At 41.9% G+C, this 20,520-nt stretch overlaps 1 pseudogene across 1 annotated transcript in view; it reads left to right on the plus strand.

Moving 5' to 3' along the window:
- Positions 1–20,520, plus strand: part of LOC311113343 (VPS10 domain-containing receptor SorCS3-like) — a 181,694-nt pseudogene that overhangs the window by 115,366 nt on the left and 45,808 nt on the right. Inside the window, exons 5-7 of the transcript in view lie at positions 9,357–9,424; positions 13,485–13,549; positions 18,651–18,811. The product of the transcript in view is annotated as a VPS10 domain-containing receptor SorCS3-like (transcript). The remainder of the gene's footprint in view (positions 1–9,356; positions 9,425–13,484; positions 13,550–18,650; positions 18,812–20,520) is intronic.

Raw genomic sequence — 20,520 nt, forward strand, 5'->3', positions numbered from 1 at the left:
GCTGCTCAATACTGATTCTTCATTTTAAAACCTCCCGTTTCTGACATCGACAAGCCTTAAATAGATGTACTGCAATACAGAGAGAGAGAGCAGTGTTGTGTTAGCTGAAGCAACATCTGCCTCTTATGTGTGTTTCCAGACCTGTAGCCAGGTAGTAAAAGTTTAGTATCCAACTGTGGTTGTATTATATTATGTGGTGCAGTCTCTGCAATGGACCCCATCGTATGACAAAATGGCTTCCTCACGTCAGCAGTTTCACTCTTCCTCATGAACTGGAAGGTGATGTTGATCTTGAGCCAAAATGGCCTCCCCAGTCTCCACCACTGCAGTGCATAGGCCCACTTTTTCATGACGCGACCAGCAAGGTGCTGTGGAGTCAGACCCCAGATTGTTTCCCTACAATAAAAACACACTCCTGTCCAATAATTTACTAACAGTATGTGCTGATCTAAATCCAAAATGGCCTCCACCACCACCCCAGTGCCTCGCCTCCCCCACCCACCTTAGATCTGGATGCGACCCTGCAAGGTGTTGCTGAGCCAGAGACAAAATGGCTGCTCCTCCTCCTCCTCCACTGTGGTGCATTTCACAGCTCAATACCCCTCCAGATGGCAGGTATCTTTAGTGCTCAGCCCACTTGTCAGCTGAAGATGCAACAGGTCGGCTCCCGTTGCGGTTCACAGGACCTAGCAGGTCCTCTCAGGATACCTTTAATGGACTTTAATTTGAAAAACACTGTCATGATAATGCAGACCTCCATATTGGTCTAATAAGTGCCCATATTGCCTTTAGCGGTGGACTAATAATGTCATTTTCTCTGCGTTTACTTCATAGCACTTCACAGAGCAATTATGCCTAATTGGATAACAATGCAGACATACCAAGCCTAAGTACTTAGTTGGGTATTATTCATTAGCATTGTGAATCACCACATGTTTTTTCACAGTCTAGACATGCAAACGCAATATACTTACTTACACATCCACACACATTATTCCAACATAACATCAACCTTTTAAAATCTCTTTCCGCGCCACTAAACTACACCTATAAAACGTGGCTGGGTTTCTAGGCGGAGGTTGTTGTTGACGAGTTTGCAAAGCGAATCCAACCGAGCGGAATAGATGACTGAGCTCAACAGCCATCATTCCTCCCCACCAGAGATTACACATTTGGTGACATTTTGAACGCAAAGCAGTTGCAGTGCCGTTTGAACGGCTGCTATCATTTGTTATTTAACTGTGGTAGTGCAGTAGTGTGCCCCATTAAGATCCATTGAGGGACGGTTTTGGGTAGTATGTCACTGCAATGCGAGAGGGAATTGGTATACTGGTGTATACTACTAGCAACATGAGATTTTCCGCTTACATGTTTCGCGACACTGTATGCTATGAGACTACATGCTGTTGCCATTGCAGTGTGTTTCATTGTTATAAGTGTCATCAAACTGAAGATTATTACCTTCTAGATTCATAGTTGAGTGAGGATGTAATGCTGTGCTGTAATATGTATTACAGGTCTAAAAGTCTAGAAGACTGGAATTTAAACCTTATGTAACAGATTTTGACACATCAGCCTACCACAACATTCTTCCTACAGTGACAGCATAGCACCTCAAAAACGTGATGGATATCCATACAGTATTATCAGGTCTAATTCCATTTCCATTATGTGTTCATCAATTTCAAACATAACTGTCACATTAACTACATCATCCTCTGGAGTTCATTACAGAGTATCAGCTCTACTGTATATGGACATAGTATACCTCCCAAATGGCACCCTATTCCCTATGGGGCTCTGGTCAAAAGTAGTGCACTATATAGGGAATAGGGTGCCACTTGGGACTCAAATCGGTCTTATTACTATAGAACATACAAGGGGTGACAAGTGATACAGTAGATTGTGCTCCGGAGCAGAGACCTCTTATTCCCCAACACCCAGGCAGTTCAAACAATCCAGATGGTTCATTTGTATATACTTTCACATACTCCCCTCCATAGGATCGTCTCCAGCACCACCGCATTGCATTCTCCTGGCTCCATAAATTCCAGAAAAAATAGTCCCATCGCCCCCACTTCCGCTATCGTCAGAGCCAAGGCACTGTCAACCGGTGCCGTTTGATTTAGAGTATTGTATATAAATGCTTAAGGAATTCATAGGAGGCTTAATTAGGTGGTGTAAAAGTGACTTATAGTAATTGTTCGGGACACACTGGCTATAATACGCCATTACCATTTCCATAACTATTTCAGTTGGGAGGAGATTCTGCCTTTATGTCTTAGGGTGCTATTGGGGTGTTAAACGCCCAATGCAGCAAAAAACATGATTTTCCTGTGTTTTATACAATATTTCCACATTGTGAAATTGTGAAAATGATGATAATGCCCTTTTAATGTAAGAGCTGTTTCAATAGACCGCCTGAAATTTCAGCCTGTTGTGGTGGGATGGAGTTTTGGCCTTCCTGATGACATTGAGATAAAAACAGCTGCATTGGACCTTTAATGAATGAGGATGTTTTGGTGGCGAAAGAGAGGTCAGTTGTGATATCTAGCTTCCAGGGTACAGATGAAAGAAGGAAGTAGGATAATAAGAACCTCAGATAACCTTTCTGTGACTGCAGTCTTGTTTTTCCAACATATCTTTAACCACAGGGGCAACAACATTAGTGAAAAAAAGATGAAAGTTGAAAAACTCTGAATGAAACCCAGAAACAACTTAAGTATGTAGCCTGAAGTACGGCAGCAACAGACGTAACATTATCTGACACTATTAGCTTGAAATCCCATTTTAGTTCCTTCTTTACTTGATCTGCTACTGAATGAAGTTAATAAAACAAGTAGAGTTGATTGTTGCCCTGTAGCACACTGTAAATGAAGCCTCCTGTTACTAATTGGAAGAACAAATCAAACACATTCTGCCATCTGCCTTGCAAATGCCTGCCACTTTAGCCCAGGGCTCATACGGAGCTAACAGTAGGCTAAACATCCACAAGACCCAGACTGTTGTCAAATGATGCCACCCTGTTTCCTCTATGTCAATCATGATCCAGACATGATGGACAGAATGACAGTCATCTTAGTCATCACCTTATATCCACTACCATAATGAATAGGTAGTGATAGTACAGTGTCCACAAGCATGTGTTGGTGATATCATGTACAGTATCTACAGCGTATTCAGACCCTTGACTTTTTCAACAAAAAAAAAATACATTACAGCCTTATTCTAAAATGGTTTAAATATTTTTTCCCCTCAGCAATCTACACGCAATACCCCATAATAACAAAGCAAAACCCGTTTTTTATTTTTTGCAAATTTCTTTAAAAAAAAAACAGGAATACCTTATTTACATAATAAAGACCCTTTGCTATGAGACTCGAAATTGAGCTCAGGTGCATCCTGTTTCCTTTGATCATCCTTGAGATGTTTCTACAACTTGATTGGAGTCCACCTGTGGTCAATTAAATTTATTGGACATTATTTGGAAAGGCACACAGCTGTCTATATAAGGTCCCACAGTTGACAGTGCATGTCAGAGTAAAAACCAAGCCATGAGGTTGAAGGAGTTCTCCGTAGAGCTCAGAGACAGGATTGTGTCGAGACACCGATCTGGGGAAGGGTACCAAAATTGTTTTGCAGCGTTGAAGGTCCCGAAGAACCCAGTGGCCTCCATCATTCTTAAATGGAAGAAGTTTGGAACCAACAAGACTCTTCCTAGAGCTGGCCGCCCGACCAAACTGAGCAATCATTGGAGAAGGGCCTTGGTCAGGGAGGTGACCAAGAACCCAATGGTCACTCTTACAGAGCTCCAGAGTTCCTCTGTGGAGATGGGAGAACCTACCAGAAGGACAACAATCTCTGCAGCACTCCATCAATCAGGCCTTTATGGTAGAGTGGCCAGACGGATACCACTCCTCATTAAAAGAAACATGACAACCCGCTTGGAGTTTGCCAAAAGGCACCTAAAGGACTCTCAGACCATTAGAAACAAGATTCGCTGATCTGATGAAACCAAGATTGAACACTTTGGCCTGAATGCCAAGCGTCACGTCTGGATAAAACCTGGCACCATCCCTACGGTGAACCATGGTGGTGGCAGCATCATGCTGTGGGGATGTTTTTCAGCGGCAGGGACTGGGAGACTAGTCAGGATCAAGGGAATGATGAACGGAGCAAAGTACAGAGAGATCATTGATGAAAACCTGCTCCAGAGCGCTCAGGACCTCAGACAGCCAAGACAACGCAGGAGTTGCTTCAGGACAAGTCTCTGAATGTCCTTGAGTGGCCCCGCCAGAGCCCGGACTTGAATCCGATCTAACATATCTGGAGAGACCTGAAAATATCTGTGCAGCGACACTCCCCATCCAACTTGACAGAGCTTGAGAGGATCTGCAGAGAAGAATGGGAGAAACTCCCAAAATACAGGTGTGCCAAGCTTGTAGCGACATACACAATAAGACTTGAGGCTATAATCACTGCCAAAGGGGCTTCAACAAAGTACTGAGTAAAGGTTCTGAATACTTATGTAAATGTGGTATTTCTGTTTTTTAGTTTTTTATAAATGTGCAAAAAACATTTAAAACCTGTTTTTGCTTTGTCATTATAGAGTATTGTGTGTAGATTGATGAGGAAAACAAACAATTTAATACATTTTAGAATAAGACTGTAACGAAACAAAATGTGGAAAAAGTGAAGGGGTCTGAATACTTTCCGAATGCACTGTATGTACAGCTATTAAAAGAGACCATGTTGAAGGGATGTCTGTCTAGATTGACCACATACTGTACAGTATAGCTTCTATACAGGTTCTCTCTGGCCAATACACTGTCAGACTGGCCAAGACACTGTCATACTGGCCAATACACTGTCAGACAGGTCTAGACACTGTCAGACTGGCCAGGACACTGTCAGACTGGTCAAGACACTGTCAGACTGGCCAACATGCTGTCAGACTGGCCAAGACACTGTCAGACTGGTCAAGACACTGTCAGACTGGCCAAGACACTGTCAGACTTGTCAATACACTGTCAGACTGTCCAAGACACTGTCAGACTGGCCAATACATTGTCAGACTGGCCAAGACACTGTCAGACTGGCAAAGACACTGTCAGACTGGCCAACACACTGTCAGACTGGCCAACACACTGTCAGACTGGCCAACACACTGTCAGACTGGCCAACACACTGTCAGACACTGTTTGCTAGGAGGTGCTGAACTTTGCCTTGTGGAGACATTCCCATCTAATTGATATCAGTCATATGGCCAATGTTAAAATAAAGGCAATTTATTCCCTCCCTTAAAGACCAAGGCATAGCTGTAAACATTCTGACTGGCTGACTGCAGACAATATTATAGCTGTTGTTGTCTGGAAAAAGAGGCCTGTGTAAGATCTTGGAGCCTTGACTGATTCAGACTGTGGGATGCCCGCTCTTTGGGGCCGCAACGCACCATATGCGTAAGCGATAATGTTTGTACATAATGTTCTGCGTTTTCCCTGAATCCACATTAGAATAAATTAGTCTTTAGATGAAGACACAACACATGCTGTGCGACGCCCTCCGTGCCCTCATGCTCCGTGATGTTTTTGTTCTTGTACATAATCAGACGTTTTCGTTAGTCCGCTTAACATGTTCTTAAATGCTTACATTGTTTACCTACCTAGCTCAGGCATAACAATTATGACTCTCTTTTTCCATCTCTCTTTCCTGGTAAACCACATGTTCTACTTTTAAAATTCTGCAGTTGGTGTCAGCATTTTTCATTCTAAAGTACACAGCTAAACAAGCCTCAAAACACAATAACATACATACCGCCATATACATTTATATTGAAGTCCACCATCAACGTGACTAGATGAGTGGAACCAACAGCTGTTATCCTCAATCCTACAACCACGATTTAGACAAGTTACCCTGTCAGCTCTTGCTCTTTCAGTCTCTTGGCTGTTGCCGGGCAGGCCTCATCGGTAGCTCTGGATCTGGCGGGTGTTTTGATTTATCGACGCGAGTGGGAAACTATGAAGCTCACTTTGTGACAGCTCTGAGCTTTAGAATTTAAAATGTCATTGGCCTGATGAATGAGTGCAGTTTCAGCTCACCCAGTGGCATCATATGTCAGTGTCCAGAGTGATGAGAGACTAGCCCGGCCTGCTTACCTGCTGCCTGGCTCAGCCTGCCTGCCACCACAGACTCCTATTGGGAGGAACATGGCTCAGCCTGCCTGACACCATAGACTCCTATTGGGAGGAACATGGCTCAGCCAGCCTGACACCACAGACTGCTATTGGGAGGAACAAGGCTCAGCCTGCCTGACACCACAGACTGCTACTGGGAGGAACATGGCTCAGCCTGCCTGACACCACAGGCTGCTATTGGGAGGAACATGGCTCAGCCTGCCTGACACCACAGACTGCTATTGGGAGGAACGTGGCTTGGGACAGCTATTTATTTGCTGATGGTTTAGCTATAGGATCAGATCTGGTACAAAGCCAGTGATAAATAACAGGATCTTTATGATGATGACAGTTTAGTTGTGCGTAGGCATAACAATGTGTTTGCACATAGAAAATATGGCAAGGTGCATCTGGTGTTTGATAAATAATATAATAATAATAATAATAACAATATAATATGCCATTTAGCAGACGCTTTTATCCAAAGCGACTTACAGTCATGTGTGCATACATTTTTACATACAGTGGGGAAAAAAAGTATTTAGTCAGCCACCAATTGTGCAAGTTCTCCCACTTAAAAAGATGAGAGAGGCCTGTAATTTTCATCATAGGTACACGTCAACTATGACAGACAAATTGAGGAAAAAAAATCCAGAAAATCACATTGTAGGATTTTTAGTGAATTTATTTGCAAATTATGGTGGAAAATAAGTATTTGGTCACCTACAAACAAGCAAGATTTCTGGCTCTCACAGACCTGTAACTTCTTCTTTAAGAGGCTCCTCTGTCCTCCACTCGTTACCTGTATTAATGGCACCTGTTTGAACTTGTTATCAGTATAAAAGACACCTGTCCACAACCTCAAACAGTCACACTGCAAACTCCACTATGGCCAAGACCAAAGAGCTGTCGAAGGACACCAGAAACAAAATTGTAGACCTTCACCAGGCTGGGAAGACTGAATCTGCAATAGGTAAGCAGCTTGGTTTGAAGAAATCAACTGTGGGAGCAATTATTAGGAAATGGAAGACATACAAGACCACTGATAATCTCCCTCGATCTGGGGCTCCACGCAAGATCTCACCCCGTGGGGTCAAAATGATCACAAGAACGGTGAGCAAAAATCCCAGAACCACACAGGGGGACCTAGTGAATGACCTGCAGAGAGCTGGGACCAAAGTAACAAAGCCTACCATCAGTAACACACTACGCCGCCAGGGACTCAAATCCTGCAGTGCCAGACGTGTCCCCCTGCTTAAGCCAGTACATGTCCAGGCCCGTCTGAAGTTTGCTAGCGTGCATTTGGATGATCCAGAAAAGGATTGGGAGAATGTCATATGGTCAGATGAAACCAAAATATAACTTTTTGGTAAAAACTCAACTCGTCGTGTTTGGAGGACAAAGAATGCTGAGTTGCATCCAAAGAACACCATACCTACTGTGAAGCATGTGGGTGGAAACATCATGCTTTGGGGCTGTTTTTCTGCAAAGAGACCAGGACGACTGATCCGTGTAAAGAAAAGAATGAATGGGGCCATGTATCGTGAGATTTTGAGTGAAAACCTCCTTCCATCAGCAAGGGCATTGAAGATGAAACGTGGCTGGGTCTTTCAGCATGACAATGATCCCAAACACACCACCCGGGCAACGAAGGAGTGGCTTCGTAAGAAGCATTTCAAGGTCCTGGAGTGGCCTAGCCAGTCTCCAGATCTCAACCCCATAGAAAATCTTTGGAGGGAGTTGAAAGTCCATGTTGCCCAGCGACAGCCCCAAAACATCACTGCTCTAGAGGAGATCTGCAGGGAGGAATGGGCCAAAATACCAGCAACAGTGTGTGAAAACCTTGTGAAGACTTACAGAAAACGTTTGACCTGTGTCATTGCCAACAAAGGGTATATAACAAAGTATTGAGTAACTTTTGTTATTGACCAAATACTTATTTTCCACCATAATTTGCAAATAAATTCATTAAAAATCCTACAATGTGATTTTCAGGATTTTTTTTCCTCATTTTGTCTGTCATAGTTGACGTGTACCTATGATGAAAATTACAGGCCTCTCTCATCTTTCTAAGTGGGAGAACTTGCACAATTGGTGGCTGACTAAATACTTTTTTTCCCCACTCTATGGGTGGTCCCGGGGATCAAACCTACTACCCTGGCGTTACAAGCGCCATGCTCTACCAATTGAGCTAATTGTTGGCCTCGAAGTTGAATGTCAGATTTCCGCTCTGATAAAAGGTAGAACATTAGCATGGAGTTTGACTGGGGCTACCGACTGTCTGTAGGACTAAAATAACAATACCGACAGCCAGCAGGACGCAACATCAGCAGCATCAATCAGTGTAATGGAACAAAATGTACCCTGTCATCATGCACCCAGGAAGTGGGAAATGTAATTAGACCAATGAAATTAGGCCATGGGCACTACTACACCTGATCGTCAACAGGGCAATATATTTCATTTTGGACACGTATATCCATAATTTACAGTAACATTCTGGATTTGTATTCTTCCTCTGATATATAATGGTTGGAATAAAATGTTTTCCCAACCTATGGTTTCCATTTGTTTGATGCATAAATTGATATATAAGCACTCCACTTCATTTGGTCACTGGGAATTGACGAATGGTTTTGCTGTTCCAGGAAAAGCAAACAATAATGTCAAACCTATTTTTCACCGAACAAATTGGACTAGTGCTTTATCTATACTTAGTGCTAATTTACATTTGGAAAAGGAAACAGGGTAATAACCAGCTATAGAATATTCCAATATATGTCACAACAGGTCTAAATATATGGGTCATGACAGTATTATGACCATATTATAACAGGTTATGACAAGTTATGTCAGCTGTTATGAGATATTATGACGTGTTATGACGCTGGGTGTCAAGTAAAGCGTTACCTGGAACAGGATAGGTCACTTATGTAATTTGGGAGCCTATATGTTAACATGAATGGTCTGAATTATAATGATGATGGCGGTTTAAAGCTATAGTACAGTATGTCGGCCTATCTAGAGTGTCACGCTTTATTGCCCACGGGTATGCTCTTCCCTTGCATTATCCTGCCATGACTCAAGTCCACTGTCACTTTACTTCCTGTCTTGTGATAAGTAGACTGATATGTTCTCTATCTCTCTTTTGTTTCTCTTGTTTTATGTTCTTCTTCACAGTTGTACGCCTCCCTGGACTTTGGGCGAAAATGGCAGCTGGTTCATGAGCATGTGAACAGGTTCTACTGGTGAGTCATACGCTTGTCTTCTTTCTTTCTTCTCATCATCCTTCACTTCCTCTCATCCTCTCTGTTGTCCTTCTCTTTTCCTTAGTTTCCTCAGACTCTCATCACAAACTGTTTTGGAGCATCACTAGCAGTGTGTGGAACGTGTTGTTTGTTTTCTGCAACACAAGAGTCTGTGAAGGATATTGATAATACGTTTCAACAAGGTATCTGAATGACTACTGTTGCTGTTGGGAAATTCTGTGTACCATTCTGCTCATTTCCACTGTTAATATGATTGGACTGAGATAAATCTACATCCACAGTGTTACCACTTCGCATTCTGCCTCTCACATGTCACATTCTGGCTCATTTCTCAGATGCAGTAAACTGATATCATGGAATTGCACGTATCTAAACAATAATTAATTTTTCATTGGGGGTTATCCAAGTGCCCTTCCTAACTCAGTTCCCAGAGAGGAAGGAAACAGCTCAGGGATTTCAACATGAGGCCAATGGCTCTGTAAAATAGTTACAGAGTTTAATGGTTGTGACAGGAGATAACTGAGGATGGATCAATAACATTGTAGTTACTCCACAATACTAACATAAATTACATAGTGAAAAGAAGGAAGCATGTACAAATATTCCAAAACATGCATCTTGGTTGCAATAAGGCACTAAAGTAATACTGCAAAAAATGTGGCAAAGAAATTAACTTTCTGTCCAGAATGCAAATGGTTGTGGTTGGGGCAAATCCAACACAACACAACACTGAGTACCACTCTTCATATTTTCAAGCATGTTGGTGACTGCATCATGTTAATGGTATGCTTGTCATCGGGAAGGACTAGGGAGTTTTTTTTTAGGATAGAAAGAAACGGAATAGAGCTAAGCAAAGGCAAAATCCTAGAGGAAAATTCAGCACAATAATTACCTAAAACACAATGCCAAATATACACTGGAGTTGCTTACCAAGACGACATTGAATGTTCGTAAGTGGCATAGTTACAGTTTTGACTTAAATCGTCTTGAAAGTCTATGGCAAGACTTGAAAATGGCTGTCTAGCAATGATCAACAACCAACTTGACAGAGCTTGAAGAGTTAAAAAATAAAATGGGCAAATATTGTACAATCCAGGTGTGCAAAGCTCTTAGAGACTTACCCAGAAAGACTCACAACTGTAATCCCTGCCAAATGTTATTCCAACATGTATTGACTCAAGGGGTTGAATACTTATCTAATCAAGATATATTAGTGTTTTATTTTCCAATTATTATTTTTTTTGGGGGGGGGGAATCTTTCTTCCACTTTGACCTTATATTGTTGACAAAAAATGACAATTAAATCAATTTTAATCCCACTTTGCAACACAAGAAATTGTGGAAAAAGGCAAAGGGTGTGAATACTTTCTGAAGGCACTGTATATACATAAAATAGCAAGATACAGTATAATCATTTGTGCCCAGTGGCATGAGTAATAGAGCAACAAGGAAGTCCCTGTCCCCCCCAACGGCCAACCGCAGTGGCCCTCCCCATTCTGAGGAAGTGCACACTCATCACGAATTTAGCTCTGAATTTCTTCTGCCTCATTGCTTTCCTTCCTAGAGATGTAGGGGATGCTGTTTGTGACTGTGTGTGTCTGTGTGTGTGTGTGTGTGTGTGTGTGTGTGTGTGTGTGTGTGTGTGTTCTGAGCTGCCACCAGCTATGTCCACATCAACATAAATCCAGGGTCTACTTTTCATCACATATCCTAAATAATTTACTTGATTCATCCTCGATTCAACCCCTTCATGGAGTTTAAACTCTGGGCTTCAGTATTAGTACCCCAGGCCCCTCAAGCCATGCGTACAGACAATGAGTTTATCAGTCTCACACCACAAGGAATGACATACATCACACTATAAGAATGCCATATCTGTCCAAGGTAATCCGCTATACCCAATAAAATGATATAATACGTTGATACACAGTACAGTGACTCTAACTTGAATTACAGTGGGGGAAAAAAGTATTTAGTCAGCCACCAATTGTGCAAGTTCTCCCACTTAAAAAGATGAGAGAGGCCTGTAATTTTCATCATAGGTACACGTCAACTATGACAGACAAATTGAGATTTTCTTTCTCCAGAAAATCACATTGTAGGATTTTTAATGAATTTATTTGCAAATTATGGTGGAAAATAAGTATTTGGTCACCTACAAACAAGCAAGATTTCTGGCTCTCACAGACCTGTAACTTCTTCTTTAAGAGGCTCCTCTGTCCTCCACTCGTTACCTGTATTAATGGCACCTGTTTGAATTTGTTATCAGTATAAAAGACACCTGTCCACAACCTCAAACAGTCACACTCCAAACTCCACTATGGCCAAGACCAAAGAGCTGTCAAAGGACACCAGAAACAAAATTGTAGACCTGCACCAGGCTGGGAAGACTGAATCTGCAATAGGTAAGCAGCTTGGTTTGAAGAAATCAACTGTGGGAGCAATTATTAGGAAATGGAAGACATAGAAGACCACTGATAATCTCCCTCGATCTGGGGCTCCACGCAAGATCTCACCCTGTGGGGTCAAAATGATCACAAGAACGGTGAGCAAAAATCTCAGAACCACACGGGGGGACCTAGTGAATGACCTGCAGAGAGCTGGGACCAAAGTAACAAAGCCTACCATCAGTAACACACTACGCCGCCAGGGACTCAAATCCTGCAGTGCCAGACGTGTCCCCCTGCTTAAGCCAGTACATGTCCAGGCCTGTCTGAAGTTTGCTAGAGTGCATTTGGATGATCCAGAAGAGGATTGGGAGAATGTCATATGGTCAGATGAAACCAAAATAGAACTTTTTGGTAAAAACTCAACTCGTCGTGTTTAGAGGACAAAGAATGCTGAGTTGCATCCAAAGAACACCATACCTACTGTGAAGCATGTGGGTGGAAACATCATGCTTTGGGGCTGTTTTTCTGCAAAGGGACCAGGACGACTGATCCGTGTAAAGGAAAGAATGAATGGGGCTATATATGAAAACCTCCTTCCATCAGCAAGGGCATTGAAGATGAACGTGGCTGGGTCTTTCAGCATGACAATGATCCCAAACACACCGCCCGGGCAACGAAGGAGTGGCTTCGTAAGAAGCATTTCAAGGTCCTGGAGTGGCCTAGCCAGTCTCCAGATCTCAACCCCATAGAAAATCTTTGGAGGGAGTTGAAAGTCTGTGTTGCCCAGCGACAGCCCCAAAACATCACTGCTCTAGAGGAGATCTGCATGGAGGAATGGGCCAAAATACCAGCAACAGTGTGTGAAAACCTTGTGAAGACTTACAGAAAACGTTTGACCTGTGTCATTGCCAAGTATTGAGAAACTTTTGTTATTGACCAAATACTTATTTTCCTCCATCATTTGCAAATAAATTCATAAAAAATCCTACAATGTGATTTTCTGGATTTTTTTCCTCATTTTGTCTGTCATAGTTGACGTGTACCTATGATGAAAATTACAGGCCTCTCTCATCTTTTTAAGTGGGAGAACTTGCACAATTGGTGGCTGACTAAATACTTTTTTCCCCACTGTATATGGCACAGCCTTGCCGGTGTACAGTGCCTGACAAAATAAATACCATATTTAGGTTGCTGCTTATTTACGCTTTTGTGACCGATACCAATTTTTGGTAGAATAACAAACCCTCAGCTCTGGCTGTTGATGTGGGGGTTGCTAAGGGTAATGTGACATTTTGTGACACATCTCTGGGGAGAACGTCCTCACATGGAAAGACATTGCTATTTTATCGCCATCATTGTTGAGACAACACTGAAATGAGACGTCTATATCTGGAGTGGAATATCTCTGCTGAGACTCATCTCCCTCTGTTTATTGCCTTCTTCCCTCCTCCTCTTCCCTCCTCCTCTCCTCTTCTTCCCTCCTCCTCTCCTCTTCTTCCCTCCTCTTCTCCTCCTCTCCTCTTTTTTCCTCCCTCTTCACTTCACCCAATCTTCTCCCATCCTGTTCTTCCCTTCTTCTCTCCTCCTCTTCTTCTCTCTGTCTCCCCTCCTCTTCATCATTCCTTCTCTCCTCCTCTTCTTTATTCCAGGTCTGTAACGGGTCTAGACAAGGAGTCAGATCTGGTTCACATGGAGGCACACACCCCTAACGGACGTGAGTAGCGCCACACACACACACACACACCTCTCTTTCTCTCTCTCTGTCACACACAGCAGAGAAAGGCCCCACATTCACAGTCCAATTATCAGCCCTCGAACGATAGAAGAGAGTGACAGTCTGTCAAGGAATAAATTCCACGCTGGGTTTAGAGCGTCGTGTCCTAGGGGAGTGACAATGGATTACCCCACTGATAAATGCAGTGCATGATACTTGATTAATATAGCCTTTCCATCTCATCCCTCTCACTCTGGGAGTGTCAGCTCCATAACTCACCCCGGCAATGCCACCTAATGTCCTCCATAGGTGAAATTGTGAGATTGTTTATTCTAGCTTTCTGCTGCTGCTGTTGTTAGAGCCCCGGAATCAGAGACAGTTTACTTTTCTGTACACAGAGAATGATCATAGTTGGTAATGTTGAATAGGGACAAACATAGAACGTTACATACTGTGTGAATGAAACGATCACCATTATAGAATGGAAATCACAACATACTGTGGCTTGCTAAAGTATTCACCCCCCTTTGCATTTTTTCTATTTTGTTGCCTTAAAACCTGGAATATAAAAAAATTGGGGGGTTTGTATGATTTGATTTACACAACATGCCTACCACTTTGAAGATGCAAAATAATTTTTTGGGTGAAACAAACAAGAAATTAGACAAAAAAACAGAAAACTTGAGCGTGCATAACTATTCACCCCCCCAAAGTCAATACATGCTGCCACCACCATGCTTCACTGTGGGGATGGTGATCTCGGGTGATGAGAGGTGTTGGGTTTGCGCCAGACATAGCGTTTTCCTTCATGGCCAAAAAGCTCAATTTTAGTCTCATCTGACCAGAGTACCTTCTTCCATATGGTTGGGAGTCTCCCACATGCCTTTTGGCGAACACCAAAAGTGTTTGCATATTTTTTTCTTTAAGCAATTGTCACGTCTCCTCCCGTTGCTCCCCTCTGGCGCTCTGATTCTCCGGTCAACTGAGCCACCGGTCTGAGCGCACTGCTTCAGCAACACCGGAATTTAAACCCAACGCACCGTAATCACCTGCACCTCATCATCTCATCACCACCCCTATTTAGCCCTGGACTGTTCTGTATGATGTTGTGTGTGATTGTTAAGCTTCATGTCGTTTACTCTATTTGTTATTTATTTTTATCATTGTTAAGTAAACCAAGACCTTGTTAATTCCTGCGTCTGCATCCTGCCTCTTCGTATACTCAGTACTCGTCACAGCAATGGCTTTTTTCTAGTCACTCTTCCGTAAAGCTCAGCTCTGTGGAGTGTACGGCTTAAAGTGGTCCTATGGACAGACACTCCAATCTCTACTGTGGAGCTTTGCAGCTCCTTCAGGGTTATCTTTAGTCTCTTTGTTGCCTCTCTGATTAATGCCCTCCTTGCCTGGTCCGTGAGTTTTGGTGGGCGGCCCTCTCTTGGCAGATTTGTTGTGGTGCCATATTCTTTCAATTTTTTAATAATGGATTTAATGGTGCTCCATGGGATGCTCAAAGTTTCAGATTTTTTTTTTTATAACCCAACCCTGATCTGTTCTTCTCCACAACTTTGTCCCTGACCTGTTTGGAGAGCTCCTTAGTCTTCATGGTGCCGCTTGCTTGGTGGTGCCCCTTGCTTAGTGGTGTTGCAGACTCTGGGGCCTTTCAGAGCAGGTGTATATATACTGAGATCATGTGACAGATCATGTGACAATTAGATTGCACACAGGTGGACTTTATTTAACTAATTATGTGACTTCTGAAGGTAATTGGTTGCACCAGATCTTATTTAGGGACTTCATAGCAAAGAGGGTGAATACATATGCACGCACCACTTTTGCGTCATTCATTTTTTATAATTTTTTGAGTACATGTACATGTCCAGGCCCGTCTGAAGTTTGCTAGAGTGCATTTGGATGATCCAGAAGAGGATTGGCAGAATGTCATATGGTCAGATGAAACCAAAATATAACTTTTTGGTAAAAACTCAACTCGTCGTGTTTGGAGGACAAAGAATGCTGAGTTGCATCCAAAGAACACCATACCTACTGTGAAGCATGGGGGTGGAAACATCATGCTTTGGGGCTGTTTTTCTGCAAAGGGACGAGGACGACTGATCCGTGTAAAGGAAAGAATGAATGGTGCCATGTATCGTGAGATTTTGAGTGAAAACCTCCTTCCATCAGCAAGGGCATTGAAGATGAAACGTGGCTGGGTCTTTCAGCATGACAATGATCCCAAACACACCACCCGGGCAACGAAGGAGTGGCTTCGTAAGAAGCATTTCAAGGTCCTGGAGTGGCCTAGCCAGTCTCCAGATCTCAACCCCATAGAAAATATTTGGAGGGAGTTGAAAGTCCGTGTTGCCCAGCGACAGCCCCAAAACATCACTGCTCTAGAGGAGATCTGCATGGAGGAATGGGCCAAAATACCAGCAACAGTGTGTGAAAACCTTGTGAAGACTTACAGAAAACGTTTGACCTGTGTCATTGCCAACAAAGGGTATATCAAACTTTTGTTATTGACCGAATACTTATTTTCCACCATAATTTGCAAATAAATTCATAAAAAATCCTACAATGTGATTTTCTGGATTTTTTTTCCTCATTTTGTCTGTCATAGTTGACGTGTACCTATGATGAAAATTACAGGCCTCTCTCATCTTTTTAAGTGGGAGAACTTGCACAACTGGTGGCTGACTAAATACTTTTTTTCCCCACTGTACTTCCAAAGTTGTGGCAAAATGGCTTAAGGACAACAAAGTCAAGTTATTGGAGTGGCCATCACAAAGCCCTGACCTCAATCCTATAGAACATTTGTGTGCAGAACTGAAAAAGTGTGTGCGAGCAAGGAGGCCTACAAACCTGACTCAGTTACACCAGCTCTGTCAGGAGGAATGGACCAAAATGCACGCAACTTATTGTGGGAAGCTTGTGGAAGGCTACACGAAATGTTTGACCCAAGTTGAACAATTTAAAGGTAATGCTACCAAATACTAATTGAGTGTATGTAAACTTCTGACCCACTGGGAATGTGATTAAATAAATAAAATCTGAAATAAATCATTCTCTCTACTATTATTCTGACATTTCACATTCTTAAAATAAAGTTGGATCCTAACTGACCTAAGACAGGGAATTTTTACTAGGATTAAATGTCAGGAATTGTGAAAAACTGAGTTTAAATGTATTTGGCAAAGGTGTATGTAAACTTCCGGCTTCAACTGTATACTCTACCCGTCAAAAGTTTTAGAACACCTACTCACTCAAGGTTTTGTCTTTGTATTTACTATTGTCTACATTGTAGAATAATAGTGAAGACATCAAAACTATGAAATAACACATATGGAATCATGTAGTAACCAAAATAGTGTTAAACAAATCAAAATACATTTTTTATTTGAGATTTTTCAAATAGCCACCCTTTGCCTTGATGACAGCTTTGCACACTCTTGGCATTCTCTAAACCAGCTTCATGAGGTAGTCACCTGGAATGCATTTCAATTAACAGGTGTGCCTTCTTAATAGTTAATTTGTGCAATTTCTTTCCTTCTTAATGCGTTTGAGCCAATCAGTTGTGTTGTGACAAGGTAGGGTGGGTATACAGAAGATAGCCCTATTTGGTAAAAAAATATTCATATTATTCATATTATTCATATTATTCATATTATTCATATTATTCATATTATGAATATTCATATATTCATATTCATATTAATAAGTTCATATTATGGCAAGAACAGCTCAAATAAGCAAAGAGAATTGACAGTCCATCATTACTTTAAGACATGAAGGTCAGTCAATACGGAACATTTCAAGAACTTTGAAAGTTTCTTCAAGGGCAGTTGCAAAAACCATCAAGCGCTATGATGAAACTGGCTCTCATGAGGACTTCCACAGGAATGTAAGACCCAGAGTTACCTCTGCAGAGGATAAGTTCATTAGATTCACCAACCTCAGAAATTGCAGCCCACATAAATGCTTCACAGAGTTCAAGTAACAGAAACATCTCAACATCAACTGTTCAGATGAGACTGTGTGAATCAGGCCTTCGTGGTTGAATTTCTGCAAAGAAACCACTACTAAAGGACACCAATAATAAGAAGAGACTTGCTTGGGCCAAGAAACACGAGCAATGGACATTAGACCGGTGGAAATGTATCCTTTGGTCTGGAGTCCAAATTTTGAGATGTCTGCAATGTCTTTGTGAGACGCGGTGTGGGTGAACGGATTATCTCCGCATGTGTATTTCCTACCGTAAAGCATGGAAGAGGAGGTGTTATGGTGTCGTGGTGCTTTGCTGGTGAAACTGTCTGTGATTTATTTAGAATTCAAGGCACACTTAACCAGCATGACTACCACAGCATTCTGCAGCGATACGCCATCCCATCTGGTTTGGGCTTAGTGGGACTATCATTTGTTTTTCAACAGGACAATGACCCAACACACCTACAGGCTGTGTAAGGGCTATTTGACCAAGAAGGAGAGTGATTGAGTGCTGCATCAGATGACCTGGCCTCCACAATCCCCCAACCTCAACCAAATTGAGATGGTTTGGGATGAGTCGGATGGCAGAGTGAAGGAAAAGCAGCCAACAAGTGCTCAGCATATGTGAGAACTTATTCAAGACTGTTGGAAAAGCATTCCAGGTGAAGCTGGTTGAGAGAATGCCAAGAGTTTGCAAAGCTGTCATCAAGGCAAAGGGTGGCTATTTGAAGAATCTAAAATCTAAAATATAATTTGATATGTTTAACACTTTATTTGGATACTACATGATACCATATGTGTTTTTTTCATAGTTTTGATGTCGTCACTGTTATTCTACAATGTATAAAATAGTAAAAATAAAGAAAAAACATTGATTAGATGTTCTAAAACTTTTGACCGGTAGTGTATGTTTATACACAGTCAGTATACAAGTCACAAGTTTAATGCTATCTCCTCTATTGTATGTCAATCACAACCCATACAATAGTGCCCTCAAGTTCAATTCTTACAGACACATAGCCTCGGTTTCCAGGCATCCTCACCTTCCCAGGAATAGGGGACATGATCCACAGCTGGGTGAATCCAGATATCCAGTAATCTCTATCTCCTCATCTTGCAGGTATACAGTATGTAACATGCCGGGCTCTAACGTGCTCAGAGCCCAACAGAAACTACCCCTTCCCTGGATACATCGACATCAGCTCACTGGTGGTCCAAGATGACTATATGTTTATTCAGGTAAGGCTCTGTCTGAGGAGAATAGATTGTACCATATTGTATGTAGACCATGATGCATTGCATAGGATGCGCATCGTTAGCCTTGAGTGATATGGGCATGTGTTATGTGTTACGCACAACTTGGTTTGGCTAGGACTGGGAGGAGATTTGCATATTTTACAGCACCACATGCAACAACTGGTTGATCCTCAGGTGTGAGGAAATGGTATGATAGAGTGATTCAACTGTAATTAATAAAAAATATTAATATTTATGATTAATTGTTATGTTGACACATTGTATTAACGGTAGTATGTTCTTGATTAGGATAGAAATGGGCACCATTGAAAGACACAAAGGATTTTAATTGTTCATTTTGCAATCTGAATATGTACAGTGTATTTGGTATTTATGTCATTCTCACCTCTGATCCTTGACCAGTCTCTATGCTGCATGGGTATTTTATTTCTAACATAAATGTTTATTGTCAAAACAACTATAGAGACACATTCTGTACAAAGAAAAGGAACCTCGCATGACATATTTAAAATATGCTAACCTTTTGTTTGACCCTTCATTCGAGAGTCTGCATTTGCACACTATTCTGATTCAGATGTGAAACCTAGAGAGTTTTATATTTATCCACACCAGTCCCCCAGTATGTCATATAAATCATAATTTGTGCGAGAGAGAGAAATCTAAAATGGTAATGTACTGAATTCCTAGTAATGCTGGTGCAGTTTTGGGGTTATGTTATTTACTTTGACATTGTGTAAATGAGGATGCATGAATTTAAAAATAAACAGGAAGATAGGAATAATTACCCCACCAATCCAGTCCAGTATAAATAACTTTTCCATCCAAATGTAACTCCAAAGTCCTACCTAGTTATTTGAAGTATTTGAAGGGGAGAGTTACCGATGTCTTTCTATTAGAACATGAATTAGGGCCAAGAGTTTTTACAGGTCAGGTCACATGGTCAGGGAAAATTCCTGGTCCTAACTATTTCAATTAGAGACAGGAGTTTTCCCTGGAGCAAGTGGCTTGACCAGGAAAACTCTAGGCTCTAGTAGCCTATGTCAGGAGTTCAGGAAGAACTCCTAGTCCTACACTTGATGTCTTGAAAAAACTCTGCCATGTAGTTATAGCCTACGCAGGGCCAAGACTTCTTCATTAGGTCACATTTTCAGGAAAACTCCAGGCCCTACACATGATTGGCTTCATTCTGCCAGAATAATGACCTGAAAATAAAGATCTGTGGTCTACCAGATCCCTCAACCATGTTTTTACCACACTCATACATCTCCCTACCTAAACACACACCCACTCAACTTGAATCTCCAACTGCATCTTCAATTCAGGGAACCTACAATGTTTTTTCGTGTTGTGTCACAGCCGAACGGATTCTGTGAAAGGGGGTAATGAAAAACTTTCAGTTCAAAACCGCCCCTGGTTACTCTCCATCGACTTTGAGCCTCTTAACTCACTGTGCCCACTGTTCATTCCTTAGCACACTAAGAGGCCTATTTGGTTCTGTCATATAATAATGAGCCTATTTCACCTCTCCCCTTTTTCTACCCAGAAAGCCAGCAGCTTGTCTTGTGGTTATATTCTCGATTAATGGAATTATGAAAGAGGACGCTAGGACAATCACACTTTTGTTGTCGAAAAATTGTTCTCCTATCCTGATAGCCTCCGAAGCCTGTGCTCTAATTACAGGTTTCTAATGCTTTCTTCCCTGCTGGCTGTGTTTGTACTGCATAGGCTAACAG

This window comes from Coregonus lavaretus, assembly GCF_964263955.1.
Source record: "Coregonus lavaretus genome assembly, chromosome: 40".
Taxonomy (NCBI): Eukaryota; Metazoa; Chordata; class Actinopteri; order Salmoniformes; family Salmonidae; genus Coregonus; species Coregonus lavaretus.